We start from the raw sequence: 20,752 nt of genomic DNA on the forward strand, positions 1-20,752 counted from the left end.
GTGCTTCTGTAAGTGTTGGTCCAACCTGAGCGATGTCTGGCGCCCCCTGGGCAACCAGGGTCTATGCCAACCCGACGTCTTGCTCATCCGGTGTGCCTTGAGAACGAGATATGTGCAGCTCCTATCGGTATGTCGGCGCATCGAGAGGTCTTGCTGGTCTTGTTTTACCATTGTCGAAATGTCTTGTAACCGGGATTCCAAATTTGATCGGGTCGTCCTGGGAGAAGGAATATCCTTCGTTGACCGTGAGAGCTTGTGATCGGCTAAGTTGGGACACCCTTGTAGGGTTTTGAACTTTCGAAAGTCGTGCTCGCGGTTATGGGCAGATGGGAATTTGTTAATGTCCGGTTGTAGAGAACTTGACACTTAACTTAATTAAAATGCATCAACCACGTGTGTAGCCGTGATGGTCTCTTTCCGGCGGAGTCCGGGAGGTGAACACGGTGTTGGAGTTATGCTTGAACGTAAGTAGTTTTAGGATCACTTCTTGATCACTTCTAGTTCACGATCGTGCTTTGCTTCTCTTCTCACTCTTATTTGTGTAAGTTAGCCACCATATATGCTAGTGCTTGCTGCAGCTCCACCTCACTACCTTTTCCTACCCATAAGCTTAAATAGTCTTGATCGCGAGGGTGTGAGATTGCGGAGTCCCTGTGGCTGATAGATTACTTCCAAAACCAGTTGCAGGTGCCGATGCTGCCAGTGCAGGTGACGTAACCGAGCTCAAGGAGGAGCTCGATGAAGATCGTGTTCGTTGTGTTGTTTCGTTTCCAGTTGACCAGTAGTGGAGCCCAGTCGGGGCGGTCGAGGATCTAGCATTAGGGGTGGTCTTCTTTTGTTTTGTCGCATCCCTGCTTTTAGTCATGCATTAGGGTTGGATGAACATGTGCATCATGTTTAAATTTCTTTAAACTTGAAATGGGGCCTAATCAACCCCAACACCCCCCCTGAAAATGCTAATTTCCAACAATTGGAATTTCAGTGAACCCAAAATGCCCTTCATAAAATCCCACCATTTTTGGTCTTGACTAAAACCTCTGCCAAAAATGGTCTTGCAATTTATGGAGCCATTCTGGATTTTTGAATAAGCCATATGTATTTGAATTTGGGCATTTTAAATGCTATAAATATTTTAAAGTGCTCAAATAATCTTGGAAGCATTTTTAGGCAGTTGGGAATATTCCCAAATGTGCCTCTGAATATTTCCAGAGTTTTTGGAAATGAAATAGTATTCATTCTATTTCAATACACATAACAGGAAATAAATAAAAGCAAAACAGAAAAGAGAGAGAGAGAGAGAGAGAGAGTTAGAGCTTACCTGTCGCCCTGGCCTGGCCCAGCTCGGCCCAGCCCACTGGCTACCGCCAGTCATCCCCCTCCTCTCGCCAGGAGGACGAGAGGCGCGTGGCCGGCGCCCGCAGCCACACGTCGGCCACCTCCTGCTTCTGCCGACACCCAGGACGCCGTCTACGAGTGGCACGCACTCTCCCTCGTCCTCCTCTCACTCTCCCCACTCTTCCCGTGCCCCTCTCCCTCCTCTGGCTCTCTCCCCATTCCCTCCCGAGAGGAACTCGTCGCCACCGTCGCCGTTCACCGCGGCCATCGACCCCCTCTCGTCTCTTCGACGTGTCCCCGAGCACCACCGACGTCTTCCTCTTCCTCACGGGCGAGCCACGATGCCTCGGATGCACTGCAACGCCGCTACCGCCGTATTCTTCAACCTCGGTCGCCGGAGATCCCCCTCGCCGCTCCGCTCGCTCCGGTGCTTCCCCGAGCACGCCGAGGCCACTCCTGCACTCCCTCTGAGCTTCTCTTCCTTCTCCCCCTAGCCACGTCACCCTAGCTGCTCCTAACCCCGTTAGCCATCACGGTCGGGAGCTTGACTCCGCCGGCCATGCCACCGCCGTGGCCACCGTCACGTATAGCCGCAGCTGAGCGTGTCACCGTGCTCAATGCACCCCCAGGAGGCCGTAGCACCCCTCTGCGCCCCCTGTCGTGCCTCCTAACGCCGTTTCCGTGCACGCCCGAACTCCGGCCACCGCCTGGCTCGACGCCGGTGTCGTTTCCGGCCTCCCCGAGCTCCACTTCCACCACCAAACGCCATGGCTTGCCCCCAGCTACGCGTAGGATTAAACCGCAGTCGATTTGGTCGATTGTGGGCAAAACCCGAGCCCCTCCGCCGTGTCTGTCGTCGCCGGCGTCAAGCCGCCGGCGAGTTGACCACGTTTTGACCCGTGGACTGACGTGTGGGCCCAAGTTGACTTCCCTCCTGAGCCTATGACAGGTGGGGGCGGCCTGTTAATTAGTTTATGATTAATGTTAACTAATTTTAGTTAGTTTAGGTCACTGACATGTGGGCCCAGGCCCCACTGACAGTTAATTAGTACTAACTTAATCCTGTTAGTTAGCTGAGTCACTGACAGACAGGGCCCACCAGTCAGGTTTGACTGGCCCTGGCGCCTTTGACTCGCTTACGCCACAGTGACGCAGTGCTGACGCAATTATTCATTTTCTGAATTTATTTTTATATAGGAAATTCCAAAAAATAGCCAAAACTTCTAAAAGTCATAGAAATTAATCTGTAACTCCAAATAAAAAGATTTATATATGAATTTTGATCAGAAAAATTCAATCTATCCATTGGTAATGGTTTCATGCATGAAAAAACAAGATAACCTTGCTGTTTAAGAAAAATAAGATAATGCACTAATATGGCTATGTTAAGTGAACTAACATTTGAATCTTTGATTCAAATGAGTTCATTCCTTTCTGTTTTAGCTTGCATTAGGCCAAGACACATTCATATTGTCATGTCATAGCATGCATCATATTGTTGCATATCGTCATGTGTTGATTATGTTCGGTGTGTCTTTCGTGGTAGGTTCTGCCTCCGAGGATAACCCCGAATATCCATCTGAAGGACAGTACCCTACTACCACTACATCAGGCAAGCAACCCGTTGATCATTCCGATATAAACCCATGTTCTCGCTTCTGCTCTTGTTTACTGCATTAAGACAACACGTTTCAAACTGCTGTGTGTTGCGGTAGTTGAACCCACTTCCTTTGCATGACCTGTCATTACCACAGTAACTAGATGAAACCCACTAGCATGTGTAAGAGTTGATTGAGCCATATTTGTGTTCCTACCATGCTATGCCTGCTATGCTTAGAGTTGTGTCAGGTCTGGTTCATCTGGGTGATGGGCTAGAGTGAGATGATTATGTCGGTAATGTGAGGGATGTGTTGAACATGTTTTGGTAAAGGTATCGATGAGAGGCCATGTAGGAGTACATGGTGGGTTGTTTCATTGAGGCCGTCCATAAGAACTGGGATCTGTATGCGTGATTTAAGATTCAGCTACTACCACACATTGGGCCCTGAAATATGACCCCGCTCGACTTACTGACCCCTCTTGTCCTCTGTCGAGGAGTTGCAACTAGTTTCTGGTGTTTGTAGGTTATGTGTTAGCGGCCGTGCGTAGCGCTGACCCTAGGGGTGGGCTATGATGCGGTAGATACACCATGGCACGGTGTACCGAGTCGCCCGTTTGGTGTCTCGGGAACCCTGCACACATCGTTTGGGGCCGTTGAGGACACCCCGGCCGGATTTCCTTGCGGATGAAACCTGAATAGGTGATAAACCTGGCCTAGCGACTTGTGCGGTTAGTCAGGTCGTGGTCTACACCCACGTCGGTTTTCGCTTGAAGTCTGCCGAGCACATGTCGTGTGCAGACGCTAAGTGGTGGAAACATGTGTGATGAAGTACAACCCTGCAGGGTATAAAATTGTTCGAATAGCCGCGTCCGCGGTAAAGGACTACTTGGTTGCCTATACAGTTCATAGACAAGTTAATGGATACTACTAAAGACTCAAGATAAGTGTGAGTACCGAGGATGGCCCTCTCGTAGGATGACGAGGGAGGATCCCCGATGGAGTATTGTGTTGGTGATTAGTGGACTCGTGTGCGAAAACTATTTTACTAGTGGAGTCTCGTAGGATAGCTTAGCCAAGAGTCACAGCTGGCTTGCTGCAATAACTCCACCACCTTCTTGAGAATGAGCATGTATAGTAGGTTCTAATGTAAGACTTGTTGAGTACCTTTGTACTCATGTTTGTTTAATTACTGTTTTTAGACGACAACACCGCCCCCTCCGATGGGTTTTATGTAGATCTCGACGTCGATGAGTAACTTGCCACCCAGGTGGTGATCCTGGCCATGGAGGGCCCTATGTAGATAGACAGGCTTCGAGAAGCCTTCTTTCTTTCTAGTGTCTGTACTCAGACTATTTTCTTTCGCATGTGCTTGTATGCGTGTATGACTTGAGTGTCGGGTCATGTGACCCCTACCTGTATGAACATGTTATGTATGGCTCTTTGGAGCCTTTAAATAAAGTACTTGAGTTGTAGAGTTTTGTTGTGATGCCATGTTGTATTTGCACATATTGAGCATATTGTGTGTATGATTGAAATGCTTGGTATGTGTGGAATCCGACAATCTAGTTGTTTATCCTTGGCAGCCTTTCTTATGGGGAAATGTAGTCTAGTGTTCCTCGAGCCATAGTAGTCCGCTACATCCCGGTTCTCCGGAGTCCTGCTAGCCCATCACTACTGCTCAGGACACTTGACTGGCCGGCATGTGTTTCACTTCGTTCCTATGTCTGTCCCTTCGGGGAAATGTCACGCGGTGACATCCGGAGTCCTGCCTAGCCTGCTACAGCCCGGGTTCCCCGGAGTCCTGTTAGCCCAGTGCTACAGCCCAGGTTCACTCGCTGATGACCGACATGCTCGATATGATTCATGTATGCCTGTCTCCATAGGTCTATGCCGCTTTGGGTTCACGACTAGCCATGTCGGCCCGGGTTCTCCGTCATATGGATGCTAGCGAAACTATCATATACGTGAGCAAAAAGGCGCAAACGGTCCCGGGCCATGGTAAGGCGACACCCGTGGGGATACCGTGCGTGAGGCCGCAATGTGATATGAGGTGTTACCGGCTAGATCGATGTGACTTGGAATCGGGGTCCTGACATGTTTTGGTTCCGTAGTCGGACCTTGATTGTATTCTGGATGATGTAATGCTATATTTATGTAATGTGTGAAGTGGCGATTGTAAGCCAACTCTCTATCTCTATTTTATTCAGTACATGAGATGTGTAAAGATTACCCCTCTTGCGACATGCCTACTATGCGGTTATGCCTCTAAGTCGTGCTCCGACATGTGGGAGATATAGCCGCATCGTGGGTGTTACAACCATGCACGCGCGGCCTTCTCCGATTCAGCCTGGAAGACGAGACGTTTGGCATCACCGACATGAGTTAATTGCAGGGAACTACCACGCTTCGGCACGTCGTAACGAATCATTATCATTAGTCATTTTTTTGCCATGTAGTACCAACTCTAAGCCTAAGTGTTGCAAAACGATGTGACAGCCGTATAAATGCGTATTGACCACGTATCTGACCGCTGGGACCCGTGTGTCAGGGCTGACGTGGCATGCTCTTTTACAAAAACAACCCTTACTTTTTATTTAATCACACATATATCCTCTATTTTTTCAAAATAAGGTCTTGCCACAAAACCCTTTTTTCAAAAATAACACCACGTGCACGTCCCGTCTGGATTCGAACCCACAACGTGCCGTTAGAAGAGGACGCTCGCTGCCGCTGCGCTGCTGCTCCTTTTCGTCTGAACTGCACGCGTAAGTTTAGTTATATACTTTGTGCCATTCGTTTTTTTACAAAGTAGAAAATCATGCGACCGCCGAATCGATCATGCCGAGTCGTTCGCCGTGCGCGCTTGCTGCCTCTGCCACACGCCATCATATGCGTGGCTGCCTCAACTAGTACATGTACACTATGCAAAAAAAACTAGTTTGTGTATATGTTTTTAGACTCCGAGCCATTCCGGTTTTTATGCGATACTAAAAAGTATTATATGTCCATCGCGTCGTACAATTAAAAAAATGTTCACCGCATCGTTTAATATGTATATTGAACATTTTTTAATATACAATGATCTTATTTAAATATACGATGTCATATTATAAATACTTAATCGTGTATATATTGAACATTTTATAATATACGATGTCTATATATATATACATGTGTGTGTGTGTATGTTTTTTATCAATATACACACACTACATTCGGTCTGAAGAATAAACTTGCTAGCCTCTACATTGTTTTTGGGTTGAGTTCAAAAATTTTAAAATTACTCTGAAAGGTAAATAAGGTGTTTGTGCATTTAAAAAAATGTTCAAAACATTTTTGGGAAAAGTTGAACGCGTATTTAAAAAATATTGTATTTTATAAAATGTTCAGCATGCATTATAAAATTTATTACGATTACACAATAATTTTTAGTACATGTTATCAAATTTTTGAGTAACTGTGCATTAAAAAATACATGTTATCACTTTTTTTAAATGTGTTGGCCTCACTAGGCCACGGTTGGGCCATGCTGCAGCCCATGCAACGCTGGCTCGTTTAGCTCGAGCGGATCAGGGATTCAGGGACGAGGGACACGGGTGGCGGCGTTTGAATCCAGCGACCGTTCTGGCCACCACGCCGCCGGACCGCCCGACCACACCGCCGCGCCTCCGCACCGCCGCACCACCCGACCGCGCCGCCGCGCCGCCCTTAGCCCTCATCGCCTAACAGGAGCCGCTGTTCCCACGAGCCAGCCGCTTCTCTGCTGCACCGGCGAGCCAGCCGCCGCTCTGCTGCTTCGGCAAGCTGTCGTCTGGGCACCGGCGAGCGAGCGACGAGGAGGCCGACGAGGTCAAGGCGGCGGGGCTTTGAGCGATTAAATTTACAACAAAGGTGTTTTTTGAAGAAAAAAACATGCCAGGTTTGGCTCCTGACACACGGGTCCCGTGTTTATACGTGGGTTAGACTGTTTTGCAACACTTAGGCTTAGAGTTGGTACTGCATGGCAAAAAAATGACTAATGATACTGATTCGTTACGATGTGCCGAAGTGTGGTAGTTCCCTGCAATTAACTCCACCGGCAAGCCCGATTCGTTGGACCATGCTCTCGGTAAATCCTTCCTGCTGGAGGTGGTGCGAGGGGAGCTTTGCCTGGTCGCTTCTAGAAGCGCGAGGCCCGGCCCGCAGCCTGTGTCCATCCGCACGCTGGTACTACAAGATGATGGTGATGACATGAACTCGTGTTGGGACCGGCGTTACTTGATCAATATGGATCCAATTGGCCGTCCAGTGGCTCTTGTTACGGGTGATGGGTTACTGTTCCATGCGCATCACATTCTCTACCGCTACATTCCCTGTGTATGGGCTGAGTGTAAGTGGGCCGAGTATGCTGTAGGCCGACTGTAGGCGTGTGTGCCGTGTGGTGGCTACAGTACAAGTAGTCGTGAGGTAGTCGTGTGTGTGGAGAAAAGAATGTATTGAGCAAACCTTATCTTCTTCCTCCTGTAATCGAACCTCCTTCGTGGGTTCTTCCTTCCTGTCCACGTCTCCTTCTCTGTATTCGACGATTCCACACCCCGGCCATGGCTAGGGATTTCTACCCGAGGGTAGCACTTGGTATCTAGAGCCTTGTATCAGATCCGAGGATTTTGCCTATTTCCCCCCCTCTGATTTGGTGATTGCCTTGGATTCGATCCCTAAATTCCTGGCAAAAGGTGTGGATCCTTCGGGAATACACGCAAAACGCATTGGCGTACCTGCGTCAGGGTGGATTGAGTCGAAGTCGTGTCCACGGCGAGATCCCGCAAACCTACGCTCTCGGCTCGTATGGCGGTGGCGGAGTTGTCGTTGGCGGACCTGCAGCGGCTCGTCAAGGATTCCATCGTCTAGAGCGCGGCGGTGTCGGAGGCGGGCCAACAGACGGCTCGCGCGGTGCAAGAGTTGCAGGAAGCGGTCGACAAGTACGCGACGTCGTCGGCCAAGGCGTTCGACGCGCTGGCGCAATTCACTACTGCGGCGCTCAACCGCACGAAGGCGACCATGGGGCGTGTCCTCCTCGCAAACAATTCGATGGATGAGGTAGTGGCGTCCATGAAGCAGTCACTCGGCGCGGTGTTGCACCGCGTGGAGGCGTTTGAGCGTGCACCACTGGGTTCCATCGATCCACCACCACTCCACCAGCGGGCGGCTCCCCTTCGCACTGAGGGACAGCGTATGGATCAACACCAGACAGGGGTCGACCTGCGTGCGCCTCGGGCTCCCAGATTCAACATGAACATCGGTGAGCATCTGAAATCACAGCCTCCGCCGTTTACTGAACTGTCTGATGACGAGGATCAGTGTTTATCGCCTGAGTCCATTCAGCTTTCCTCCACAACTCGTACTCATACGCGTCTCCCTAAGTTTGATGGTGAGAACCCGAGGTGGTGGAAGAAACAGTGTGAGAAATATTTTCGTATGTACACAGTTCAACCAGCCTTGTGGGTCGATTTTGCGACTATGCATTTTCAGGGGAATGCAGCATTATGGTTGCAAACATATGAAGCTATGCATACTATTGACAATTGGCCTGCGTTGTGTGTTGTGGTCTTTGCCAAGTTTAACAAGAACAAGTATTCTAGGACAATTGATCTCTTCTTTGCATTGCGTCAGGAAGGAATAGTGGAGGAATATGGGCATCTGTTTGAGGAACTCATGCACAAAATCCTTGTCTACAATCATGCATATGATGAGATATTCTTTGTTAATCGTTTCATTGAAGGGCTGAAACCTGCTATTCGAGCTCCGGTGAAGCCTTAGCATCCGGGAACTGTGGATTCTGCCTTTCAGCTGGCACAAATTCAGGAAGCCTTGTTGGCAGAGGACACTTACAAGTAGCATAAAGTGTCTAAATTCAAGCCGTATGTGCATCAAGGGTTACTTGGTGCTGTTCCTGATAAGAAGCCTGACGATAAACATCAATTCACTGATAGAGTTGACAACTTAAGAGCTCAGCGCTGAGCCAGGGGAGAGTGTTTCAAGTGTGGTGAGAAATTTGGGCCTGGCCATAAGTGTCCTACTTCAGTTCAGTTACATGTTATGGAGGAACTATTGTCAGCATTACAGATACCAGATCTTGGAGATCCGGTGCCTTCCATTGCAGAATCAGAGTCTGGTGATGAACCAGATGAAGTTGTCATGAAATTATCCATCCATGCTGTCACTGGCACCTCTTGCAAAGAAAGTGTTAAATTACAAGGTATGATTGGGAAAACACATCTGCTCATTCTAGTGGACTCAGGTAGTTCCAATAGTTTTGTTAGTGAGAAATTGGTGCAACAACTCCAGTGTCTAGTGGAAAACTTGCCAGCAGCTACTATTAAGGTGGCTGGTGGGGGCACTCTCACTTGTACACAACAAGTTAGAGATTTGCAATGGTGGTGCCAGGGCACCTGTTTCAGTACCTCTCTCAAAGTCTTACCTCTGGAAAGCTATGATATTATCTTAGGTATGAACTGGCTGGAAATCATGAGCCCTATGTGGGTAGATTGGAAACTGAAGATCATGAAGTTTGAGCATCAGGGCACTGAAATCAAATTGCAAGGCATATCTGACAGAATTCAGAGTTGCACACCCTTATCTGGTAAACAATTGCATGGGCTCATTCAATATGATGCTGTAGAACATGTGATATATCTGAATTATGTCACTACAGTACGTAGGCCACAGACAAAATGTCCCTTATCGGTGCAGAAGCTTATTGAAGCTCATAAACAATTGTTTCAAGAACCTGGAGGGGTAACATAGGGACTTTGATCATCACATTCCACCGATACCATGTGAAAGGATCGATATGGTTGACTAGAGGGGGGTGAATAGGCAACTAACAATTTTTAGCTTTTCTTTAACAATTTAAACTTTGCATCAAAGTAGGTTGTCTAGATATGCAACTAGGTGAGCAACCTATATGATGCAACAAAGATAGGAACACAAGCAAGCAAGAGATATATCACAAATAAGCTTGCACAAGTAAAGGCACGAGATAACCAAGAGTGGAGCCAGTGGAGACGAGGATGTGTTACCGAAGTTCCTTCCCTTTGAGGGGAAGTACGTCTCCGTTGGAGCGGTTTGGAGGCACAATGCTCCCCAAGAAGCCACTAGGGCCATCGTATTCTCCTCATGCCCTCACACAATGCGAGATGCCATGATTCCACTATTGGTGCCCTTGGAGGCGGCGACCAAACCTTTACAAACAAGGTTGGGGCAATCTCCACAACTCAATTGAGGCTCCCAACGACACCACGAAGCTTCACTACAATGGACTATGGCTCCGTGGTGACCTCAACCGTCTAGGGTGCTCAAACACCCAAGAGTAACAAGATCCGCAAGGGATTAGTGGGGGGAATCAAATTTCTGTTGGTGGAAGTGTAGATCGGGGCCTTCTCAACCACTCCCGAGCAAATCAACAAGTTTGATTGGCTAGGGAGTGAGATCGGGCGAAAATGAAGCTTAGAGCAACAATGGAGCTTAGGGTTGGAAGAGGTAGTCAACTAGAGGAAGAAGACACCCCTTTTATAGCTTAGGACAAAAATCCAACCGTTATCCACCTACCAGCCCGTGACCAGCGGTACTACCGCCCCAGACCAGTGGTACTACCGTAGGGCCACACGGTACTTCCGCTTGCTGACAAGCGGTACTACCGCAAGGCCACGCGGTACTACCATGCGAACCCGCGGTACTACTGTAGCAGTCGCAGCAGCTAGGGCAGACCTGTAGCACAAGAGCTGAGGGCGGTACTGCCGCGGGCGCGGTACTACCGCTCCCCCTTGCGGTACTACCACAAGGCAGGAAACCCCTAGCCTGGGAAGAGCGCGGATAAAGATACATCCGTGCCTACTTCCGCTGGTAAACGGAAGAAGCAAAAATCCAACACAGTACTACCGCAAAGGAGCAGTACTACCGCCTGGCAGCTGAGCCAGGCCGAGCACGGTACTACCGCGCAACGGATGCGGTACTACCATAGTGGCGTGGATTAAAAAATTACATCCGCCCCTACTACCGCGAAGGAGTGGTACTTGGCCTAGGGGCCATGGTACCGCGGCTCTAGAGGAACGGTACTACCGTGGGCACCTGCGGTACTACCGTGCCGAAGTGCGGTACTACCGCGGGTGCGTGCGGTACTACCGCTTAACAGGGAGTAGTACTACTGCAAGCCCACCAATAGCAGTCAGGACAAGGGAAAGGAGGATCAATGGAGGATGCTCCAAAGAGCAGGGGAAAGGAGGGGATAAGGAAGAAAATGTGTACGTGATGATTCTACCAAAACCTTTCCGACGCGGACCCCCTCTTAATAGTACGGCTTTCCTACGACTCAAATCCACCAAAAAGAAACGTAGAAAAGACGCCGTCTTCAACAGTCTTCGAGCGGCACCAAACCGTCTCGTGCCTAACGATGAAACGTCTGGGAAACTCAAGGCACACGATTAGTCCGCAAAAGCATTGTCATCAATCACCAAAACACCTTAGGGATAAATATGCCCTTACAATCTCCCCCCTTTTGGTGGATTGATGACAATATGGGATTTGCACAAGGGACATAATATTAAGCAAACGCAAACCCCTCCTCTCTAGAATATAGACGGGCTCCCCCTAGATGTGTGCCAACTAGATGGGTGCTTTGGACTGCATGGCACACATACTAGGATCAAAGCTCCCCCCTATATTATAGAGAGAAGGCATATCTTGCAATAGTAAGGCTAACACTAGACAAGATAGCACAAACATAAGCTCACTAAGATAGAATAGAGTGCATATGTCTTACACCATATGAAGGATAAGTCTCAAAGGCACAAACCAAACAAAGGAAAACGAGGTCCAAACAACAAAGCAAACACACCAAACACGACACACGACTCGCAAACACGCAAATCCCTACACACTCTCCCCCTTTGGCATCGAGACGCCAAAAAGGCAGAGAGGACACCTACACACAAGGGGTGGCTCAGGCAGAGAAATCATCCCAATGCTCCCTCGTGCTCCTCGTCAGACTCGGCGGCGGGGACGGTCTACTCGATGTCCTCCTGAGAACTAGTCCACTTGAAACCTTGCTTCGCCATCCATGCAGCCTCTGGCGTGATGGCATCCTCAGAACCGCCAGAGATATCCTCCCCAAAGAGCCTCATGACCTTCTTGTCGTGGTGGCGACTCTCCTTGGATGCCACATGAGTCCTGTACTTCCCCTTCGCCTGCATGCAAAAGAGAGTCTTCATCTTGTCCTCCAACTTCTTGGCCCATGATGGCTCAGAGGAAGGTGGGGAAGACCTAGCAGCACGGTCCTCAGCAACATCCTCTGCACCAGCCTCCTCCTCACCAACAGCCCTCCTAGCAGCAGATGCCTCAGCACGAGTAGTAGTGTTGGCCCAGTTGGGCTTGACGCGGAGACTGATGGAGTCATGCTGAATCCAGTCTGGAGCAAGGAACTCATCACCAGGGTACATCTTCTCCCAAGTCATGGAGATCAACAGAAACAGGTATGGTCCATAGATAGGTACCTTGCGGGTGCACCGCAAACCGAAGATCACACCACATAATGTGTGAGACATCAAGTGGCTGAGTCTGAGACGTACGTGCCTCCGCGCACAGGAGCATCATGTCCACCAGGTAGGAATGAACCTTGTCCTTGTCGCCAATGCGAGGGAATAGAGTGTTGCGGAAGATGTGATGCATGATATCCAGAAAAGAGTTCAGCACCCAAGTCGACTTGCCACTGGGAAGCACCTTCTCAACATAGTACGGCTGAAGCTTGTTCTTGTTAGCAGACTCAGAATTGGCGTGGGGGTGAACACCAAATGGTGTGTGAAGCCCGTCATCAGGAACGTGGAGCAGACCCATGAACTCCTTCCAGGTAGCAGACAACTGACGACCATTGGTCATCCAGGTCATCCTCCGCTCATCCCCGGGGTGAAAGTGAACTGAGGCAAATAACTAACAGATAAGCTCAGGATCATAGTCAAAGGTGGAAAGAGATCACATGTTCAATACCGAACTGCTCCACCAAATCCAGAGCTTCTCCAAAGTAGTCACGAAACTTGTCCTTCCTCATGTGATTCATGTCTATCCACTTGACATCCACGTAGGTGTTTTGCTTGTTCTTGATTACATCCAGATAAATGAGAGCCTGCTGCTTGGTCCAAAACAACTCAGTGCCTCTGAGGATAGCACGAGCCTTCACATAAGGGTTGATCTTCCGGCGTTTGACTTACTCATTGAGGGGAATCTCGTCCATGCCCTTAGCAGGTTCCTTTTGCTTGCTGGCAGTGGTCTTGACATTGCGCTTGGGGGCACTGGAGCCCTCTGGTGCTTCATCTTGAGGATTGCGCAGTCGCTTGGAGCCAGTGTCACGACTGGGATTGGAATGGCGAGAGCCACCACCTAAGACACAAGAGAAAGCACACACAAAGAGTGAGCAGAATCAATGCAAAGACCACGGCAAAGCAAAGGAAACAAGTAGAAATCATACGGGATAAATGCCACAAGGAAGATGGGACAACAACGGTAGTGCTACCTGGTCATGCGGTACTAAAATTTTAGTACCGCTCCTAGTCGCGGTAGTACTGTGTGAGGATACGGTAGTACCGTGGCTTGGAGCGGTAGTAAGACCTTAGTGCCACAGAACGTGCGGTAGTACCGCACCGAACGAGCGGTAGTACCGGACGAGCGGTAGTACCGCATCAGAGGCACGGTAGTACCGCACCGCGCCAGATCCGAGCCTACTTTGAATCTGAGAAGACGCACGAAACCACGACGGAACTACGGTTGATCACATCTACCACGGGAAAATATATCAAGTAAAATGTCTACGCAACACTACTCTCCTACAACCTTCTCTTGCAAAGATTTGGCCTAAAATCTCAAGAACACAAGCATCTCCCCAAAAACCTAGAGACAAGAGAACCAACAAGAAAGAGAGGGATTTGGGGAAAACCTTGGTCCATGGCAAGAGGAAGTGGTGGGGAACGATCCCACCAATCGGAATCCAAAGAGAGCAGCCGGAGACGGAGATCCGGCGAGGGACTCCGGCCCCATTCTTGAGAGAGAGAGAGAGACGAAGTGGGGGAAACTGACGAATGGGTATGGGGAAGTTAGAACCCCCCGTTCCCGTCCTTATCCCCACGCGCCTCCGACAGCGTGGTAGTACCGTGTATCATCGCGGTAGTACCGCTTGGGCGGAAGGACCGCACCAAGCGGTAGTACCGCTCCCCCAGGCGGTAGTACCGCACTGGGCCGGTAGTACCGTACACTCCACACACGGTAGTACTGTGGCAGGCCGCGGTAGTATCGTGAGCTCAAGAAGAAGCACATTTCCAACACAAGAGAACGAGTGGTCTTCGCACGGAAACTTCAAACGAACACCACACCACCCAACAAGCTCAAACACGAGGAGAAGAAGGGGCAAAAAGACAACAAGAGACGACCACGAGACACAACCTCTCCAACGAGAGGGCGGTGGCCGGAGCCACCTATGTTTTGAGTCAATTGGTATGGCACCACGAAGAATTATCCTTGGGCCCATGACAAAAACTCATCTTTGAAGCACAAGTACCATCGAACATGGCTAATGTGAAAGACTTGATCAATTTATGCATAATGGGGGGAGGGAGAGTTCATTGAGAGAACAACACTCCCCCTATGTCCATGCCTACATCTAAAGAAGACAACAAGTTGAGTATGGTGGGGTGTGCAAGGATTCAAGCAATATTGCTTGAATCAATGATACTTAGCTCATGCCTTAACTCGTGAAATCTTGCTTCATCCAATGGCTTCGTGAAAATATATGCAAGGTTATCATGAGTGTTGACATAGTTGAGCTCGATCTCCCCTCGCCTAATGTGATCCCGGATGAAGTGATATCGAATCTCAATATGCTTCGTCTTGAAGTGTTGCACCGGGTTGAGAGAAATCTTGATGGCACTTTCATTGTCACACCAAAGAGGCACTTTGTCACAAATGACACCGTAATCCTTTAAAGTTTGCCTCATCCATAAGAGTTGTGCACAACAACTACCGGCCGCTACATACTCCACTTCGGTGGACGAGAGAGACACACAACTTTACTTTTTGGAAGACCAACTTACCAAAGAGCAACCAAGGAATTGGCACCCTCCGGAAGTGGACTTCCTATCCACTTTGCCTCCTGCCCAATCCGAGTCCGAGTAACCTACAATCTTGAAGTTTGCTCCTCTTGGGTACCGTAAGCCAAAGTTTGGGGTATGAGCCAAATATCGAAAGATTCGTTTGACCGCCACATAGTGACTTTCCTTAGGTGCGGATTGAAACCGTGCACAAATTCCCACACTCAACATGATATCTGGTCTAGATGCACAAAGGTAAAGCAAGGAGCCAATCATGGAGCGATATACCTTTTGATCCACCGCTTTACCATTGGTATCAATGTCAAGTTGACACTTGGTGGGCATGGGAGTGGACGCCGGCTTGACATCACTTAGCTTGAATCTCTTAAGCATGTCTTGAGTGTATTTGGCTTGGTTGATGAAGGTTCCTTCTCTCCTTTGCTTCACTTCGAACCTGAGAAAGAACTTCAACTCTCCCATGGAAGACATCTCGAACTTTGAGGTCATGAGAGCGGCAAATTCCTCATTGAAAGCTTTGTTAGGGGAACCAAAGATAATATGATCAACATATAATTGGCACACAAACAACTCCCCTTTGACCTTCTTAGTAAAAAGAGTGGGGTCGATTAGCCCAACTTCAAAACCACGGTCTTGTAACAACTCGGTAAGGTGGTCATACCACGCACGCGGGGCTTGTTTAAGGCCATGGAGTGCCTTATTGAGTTGATACACATGATCGGGAAAGTAGGGATCCTCGAACCCGGGGGGTTGCTTGACATAAACCAATTCATTAATAGGACCATTAAGAAAAGCACTCTTCACATCCATTTGTTGTAACTTAAAGTTATGATGAGAAGCATATGCAATCAACATGCGAATGGATTTAAGATGAGCAACAGGAGCAAAGGTTTCACCGTAGTCGATACCCTCGACTTGGGAGTAGCCTTGTGCTACCAAGCGAGCCTTGTTGCGAATGATAATCCCATGAGCATCTTGCTTGTTCTTAAATATCCACTTGGTTCCAATGACATTGTGGTTCACCGTTGGCCTTGGCCCCAATCTCCACACGCTGTTGCGCTCGAAGTTGTTTGAGTTCTTCGTGCATGGCATTGAGACAATCCGGATCTTCAAGCGCCTCATAGACCTTTTGGGGCTCAAGACAAGAGACAAACGCGTGATGTTCACAATAGTTTGCTAATTGTCTATGAGTGCTTACCTCCTTTCTTAAGCTTCCAAGCACATTTGTCATGAGATGATCCTTGGTGGAGAGCTTGGAAGCAACCTTGGCGGCACGACGCTCCAATTCCTTCTCGGGGGTGAGACGAGGAGTGGTCACTTGATCATCTTGAGCGTCGTCTTGAGCTTGTTCTCGTTCTCGTGGAAGCTCTTGATCTTGAACTTGCTCGGAGGAGGGAACTTGACCTTGGGCATCACTTGATGTTACAACACCATCTTGAGATTGATCTTGCCCTTGGTCTTGTTCATGAGGTTGAGGGCCCTCACTTTGTTCTTCGGAAGCGTGTGGGTCTTGGGTTGGTGAAGATTCCACTTGAGTAGAACATTGTCCTTCTCCTTCGGCCACAAGGGGTTCCTCAATGGGTAGGATAAGACCAACACCCATTCTTCTTATGGCTTGAGGAGTAATTTCATCGCCTACATCACAAGTACCACTTTGCTCCACTTGGGAGCTGTTATTCTCATCAAACTCCATGTTACATGTTTCCTCAATAAGTCCCGTGGAATTATTGAGAACATGGTAAGCATGAGAGTTTGTAGCATAACCAACAAATATGCCCTCATGAGCTCTAGCCTCAAATTTAGACAAACTGACACCTTTCTTGAGAATGAAACACTTACACCCGAACACCCGAAACTACTTGAGGTTGGGCTTGTTACCGGTGAGTATCTCATATGGAGTCTTGTTCAAGCCTTTGCGGAGGTAGAGCCGATTAGATGCATGGCACGCGGTGTTGATGGCTTCGGCCCAAAAGTTGTAGGGAGACTTGAACTCCGCCATCATGGTCCTTGCCGCATCCATCAACGTCCGGTTCTTCCTCTCTGCTACACCATTTTGTTGAGGGGTATAAGGTGCGGAATATTGATGCTTGATTCCCTCATCACTCAAAAACTCATCCAAGGTGTAGTTCTTGAACTCGGAGCCGTTGTCACTTCTTATTGTTAAGATCTTTGTATTATGCTGTCGTTGAGCTTCATTTGCAAAGTCGATGACGGTTTGTTGGGTCTCACTCTTCCTCTTGAAGAAATATACCCAAGTGTATCTTGAATAGTCATCTACAATCACCAAGCCATACTTTCTACCCCCAAGACTATCAAAGGATGGAGGTCCAAAGAGATCCAAGTGAAGGAGCTCCAAGGGCCTCTTCGAATAGATGATAGTCGTGGGAGGGTGAGCCTTCTCATGTAGCTTTCCTTCGATGCAAGCACTGCAAGCACGATCTTTGGCAAAACTAACATTTGTTAGTCCACAAACATGGTCCCCCTTGAGAAGAATTTGCAAAGATCTCATATTTACGTGGGCTAAACGGTGATGCCAAAGCCATCCCACGTCAACTTTAGCCATTAGGCATGTCGCGGTCTTAGTGGGACGCTCCGAAAAGTTAATCACATAGAGACCATTCTCGACATGCCCAACAAAGGCTACTTTAAGAGTCTTGCTCCACAAGAGGGCCACAGAATCAATATCAAAGAAAGTGGCAAAGCCCATGAGTGCAAGTTGACGAACAAAAAGTAAATTGTATGCAAGGGACTCAACAAGCATGACCTTCTCGATCGTAATATCATGAGAAATGACAACTTTGCTGAGTCCCAATACCTTAGAAGACGAGGCATCACCCCACTCAACATTGATGGGCATGGATGGAATCTTTTGCATGTCCACCACCAAGTCCTTGCTTCCGGTCATATGATTAGTAGCTCCACTATCGAGCAACCGTGATCCCCCACCGGAAGCAAACACCTACAAGAGATCAATGCTTGGTTTTAGGTACCCATTTTGTAATGGGTCCTTTGATGTTAGTAACAAGGGTCTTAGGAACCCAAATAGACCATTCAATGTACCCATAAGGAGAACCAACAAATTTGGCATAAGCATGCCCATCACTAGCGCAGCACAACACGTAAGAAGGGTTAAAGTCCCCGGCTTTGTTGGGAAGGGGAGCGTTTCCCTTCTTGGAACCAATACCCTTCATGGAGTTTTTCTCCTTCTCCTTAGTAGCACCCTCACCCTCCTTCACATCCGGCATGAGAGGAGGAGGTCGTTTGGCCTTGTCATTCTTCTTCTTGTCACTACAAAAAAAGACACATCCGACATTTTGGGCCGAACGAAAAAAAATTATGTCATACATATGACACTTCTATGACGATAATTGTGACAAAACCCGGTATCATCATAGATGTGGTGGGCTCCTACTTCTATGACAAAAAATCATGACAGAAAATGGGCTTTTCGTCCTGGGCGGGCCGGAGACGCAGCTGCATCACATTCTTTGGGCCGTCCATAACGGAAAAAACTGTGGTAGAAGCAAGGGGGAGGAAAATTTCGGGGAGTTCCCAGTTACAGTGCGAGGTCGGGGGCTGAGCGATGCGCGCTTCTCTCGTACACGTACGCGCGTGTGTGCGAGGCGTTCGCTCTAACTGAACCCGAGCGAGGCGTTGGGCTCTAACTGAACCCGAGCGATTGCACTGCAGGCTACGCGTTACTGAACCCGGGCGATCAGTCAATGGCTGTTAACTGAACCGATCGAGCGATTCCTTCGCTACTGCTGCTAACTGAAGCCGATCGATGCTGCCTCTGGATGAACAGTGAGTGTTGCGGGGGGGTTTGGATGAACAGTTCCCGGTGGGGGTGGATGAACAGGACCCCGTGGTGTTGCCTCTGGATGAACAGGACCCCGATCGATCGAGCCGGTTGGGGCTAGATGAACAGGACCACCCCGTGGACGGCAGGATGAACAGTAGACGGTGGAGGGCAGGATGAACAGTAGCCCGTGGAGGGGTGGTTGAACAGGAGCCCGTGGAGAGGGCTGGTTGAACAGTAGCCGGTGGAGTAGCGCGTGGTGGAGGCTGGATGAACAGGAGCCCGTGGATGAATGGTCACAGGTGGAGGCTGGAGGAGGTCGACGGTGGATGAACAGTAGCTCGTGGAGGCTGGAGGGGGTCGACGGTGGAGATGAACAGTATCCTGTGGAGTCCCGTTTTGTGGTATGCCACACCCCTCCCGATGAACAGGACCCCCATTTCGACCGTAGCGCTCCAACACAAGTCCGTTTCGTCCATTTTGCGGTACGCCACACCCCTCCCGATCAACAGGACCCCCGATTCGACCATAGGAGGTCTGTTTCCTCCGTTTTGCGGTACGCCAGACCCCTCCCGATGAACAGGATCCCGTTTCAAACGTGGCCGGTCGAACACAAGGCCGTTTCCTCCGTTTTGCGGTACGCCAGGCCTCGTTTCCATCGCCTGTTCCGTCCAAGCCCTCCCGATGAACAAGACCACGCATTCCGTTCCGACCCAGCCAGTTGGCTCCCACGCGTTCCGTTGCCTCCCCATGAACACGACACATTCTGTTGCCTCCCCATGAACACGACGCATTCCGTTGCCTCCCCATGAACACGACGACGACGCTGTTTCTCCGTTCCGACCCAGCCACGTACATGAGCCCTGGCCGTACGTATGCGCGAGTAGGCGTTCGAGACCCCGCCCGTATGTACACATACGTGGCCGTATTTTCTTTCTTGCACCATGGCCACTGTAGTACGTGTAAATGCTACGTGCGCGCCTCTACTATGACATGTGCACGCCTCTACTATGACACGTGCGTGCCTCTACATCGACCAGTATCTACATACACGTTCGCGACCAGAATGACAATGCTACGTACGCTTCGACCAGGTGGGTCCCGACTGTCAGGCACTTCCTTGCCTGCGAAGATGTAGCTGGTGGGTCCCAGCAGTCAGGGGGCGAATCGTTTTTTTGCCCAAATGCACTTCCTTGCGTGCGAAGATGTAGCTGGTGGGTCCCAGCAGTCAGGGGGAAACGTTTTTTTCGCGAAATACGGTGGCCCGTCCGGTGGGTCCCACTGTCAGGTGGAGGAATAATTATTTTGCACGTAATAAGGAGGCACTTCCTTGCTGCGGCCGTGGACCCAGCTGTCAGCCTCTCCACGTACAGTCCACGTCCGATGGAAGCCGTTCCTTGACCACGTTGACCACGCCGCGCCGAGACCACCAGGGCGATGGACGACGGCGAGGCCTACGAAGGGGACGACGCGGAGCCGGGGAAGACAAGACAGTGGATGCCTACGCGTAGAGGAGTACGAGGGTGTGGGGACCCCGACTCATAAGTCGTGATCACCGAATGCACGTGTACAGTGATCCCAGAGATCGATTCTCACTGAACACACAGAAGCTGAATAACAAGAGTCTTACATCCATACATACCGTATTACACAAGTAGGACCATTATGGTGAAGTCTTGAGTATAACATCGCAACGGAAATCTTCGTCGATAACTTGGACCCATGCCATCTGCCTTAACCCTACAGGCATTCTGACTAGGAAGCGTCCTAGCTCGCATGTTCGTCACCGAGGTACTCTTCTTAATATCATGTTCTTTCATGCCTGGCCAATAAAATAACCAGTGGCAAGCCAATGAGTACTTTGAATGTACTCGCAAGCAACCCATGTTTTGG

Source organism: Triticum dicoccoides, chromosome 6A (genome assembly GCF_002162155.2).
Source record: "Triticum dicoccoides isolate Atlit2015 ecotype Zavitan chromosome 6A, WEW_v2.0, whole genome shotgun sequence".
In the NCBI taxonomy this organism is placed as follows: domain Eukaryota; kingdom Viridiplantae; phylum Streptophyta; class Magnoliopsida; order Poales; family Poaceae; genus Triticum; species Triticum dicoccoides.